At 24.7% G+C, this 1,634-nt stretch overlaps 1 non-coding gene across 1 annotated transcript; it reads right to left on the reverse strand.

The window, feature by feature from the left end:
* Nucleotides 1-1,200: 1,200 nt before the first annotated feature.
* On the reverse strand, nucleotides 1,201-1,330 carry LOC134164919 (small Cajal body-specific RNA 11). The gene has a single exon (XR_009965315.1). It is a non-coding gene; the product is annotated as a small Cajal body-specific RNA 11 (non-coding RNA).
* Between the last annotated feature and the right edge of the window lie 304 nt (nucleotides 1,331-1,634).

The following is a 1,634-nucleotide window of genomic DNA, read 5'->3' on the forward strand; positions in this document are numbered from 1 at the left end:
AAAAAAATTTTGGGTTTTAAAAAATTTTAAATGTTTTTTTTCCAAAACTGGGGAAAAAAAGGGAAAAAAATTTTAAAAAAAAATTTTGGGGAAAATTTAAAAATTAAAAAAACCAAAAAAAAACCCCCCCTTTTTCCCAAAAAAAAAATTTTAACCCTTTTGGGGAAAATTTTGGGGGAAAAAAGGGAAAATTTTAAAATTTTTTTTTAAAATTTTTTTTTTCCACCCCCAAAAAATTTTTTCCTTTGGGGGGGGGTTTTTTAAAAAAGGGGGGGAAAAGGGGGTTTTTATTTTTTTTTTTTTTTTTAAAAAAAAAATTTTTTTTTTTTTTAAAAAAAAATTTTGTTGTTTTTAAAAAAATTTTGTTTTTTTTTAATTTTTAAAAAAAAAAATTTTTTAAAAAAAATTTTTTTTCCAAGGGGTTTTTGGTTTTTTTAAAATTTTTTTTTGGGGAAAAAAATTTTTCCAAACCCCTTTTTTCTAAAAGGAAAAAAATTTTCCCCTTTTTTTTCCTTTTTTTTAAAAAAAAAAAAAAGGAAACTTTTTTTTTTTTTCCCCCAAAATTTTTTAAATTTTAAAAAAAAATTAAAAAAGGTTTTTTTAAAAAAAAAGGGGGTTTTTTAAAACCCTTAAAAAAAGGAGCGGGGGGAAAAAAAAAAAAAAATTTTTTTGAAAAAAAAATTTTTTTTTAAAAAAAAACCCTTTTTTTAAAAAAAAAAAATTTGGTAAAAAACCCAAAAAAAATTTTTCCCCCAAAAAATCCCCCCCAAAAGGGGGAAAAAAAAAAGGGGGGGTTTTTTTTAACCGGAAAAAGGGAAATTTTTTTTTTAAAAAAAATTTTTGTTTTTTTTTTTTTTAAAAAAAAAGGGGGGGGGGGCCCCAAAAAAAACCAAAATTTTAAAATTTGCAAAAAGGGGTTTTTTTTTTTTAAAAAATTTTTTTAATTAAAAAATTTTTTCCCTTTTTTAAATTTTTTTTCCCCCTTCCCCCCAAAAAAAAACCCCTTTTCCCTTAATTTTTTTTTTTTGGGGTTTTTTTTTTTAAAACCCCAAAAACCCCTTTTTTTCCAAAAAAAAAAAATTTTTTTTTAAAAAAAACAAAAACAAAAGGGTTTTTTTTTTTGGGGGGGTTTTTTTTTTTTGGGGAAAAAAAAAACCCCCCCCGGGGGGGGGGGGTTTTTTTAAAAAATTTTTTTTTAAAAATTTCCTTTTTTTTTAAAAAAAACCTTTTAAATTTTTTCCCCCAAAAAAAAGGGGAAAAGTTTTTAAACCCCCCCAAAAACCCCCCCTTAAAAAGGGGAAAAAAAGGGGGGAAAAAAGGGGGGGGGAAAAAATTTGGGGGCCCCCTTGGGGGGGAAAAAAGGTTTTTTTTTTTTTAATTTTTTTCCTTTGGAAAAATTTTCTTTTTAAAAACCCCCAAAAAAAATTTTTTTTATTCTTCCCCCAAAAAAGGGGAAAAAAATTTTTTTTTTTTTTTTGCAAATGCAATTAACTGTGATAACTGGCATAGATTTATTCTGGTTATTTATTAGGAGGAAGAAGAAGCAGCAATAATAGTCTAGTAGACTAAACTAAACTAAACTAAAGCAGTTGGATAGAAAAAAAAATCAATCCTGGTCTTAACTATAGCAGTAG

This window comes from Pezoporus occidentalis, unplaced genomic scaffold (assembly GCF_034315485.1).
Source record: "Pezoporus occidentalis ecotype Australia unplaced genomic scaffold, CSIRO_AGI_Poc_V1 ctg2288, whole genome shotgun sequence".
Taxonomy (NCBI): domain Eukaryota; kingdom Metazoa; phylum Chordata; class Aves; order Psittaciformes; family Psittacidae; genus Pezoporus; species Pezoporus occidentalis.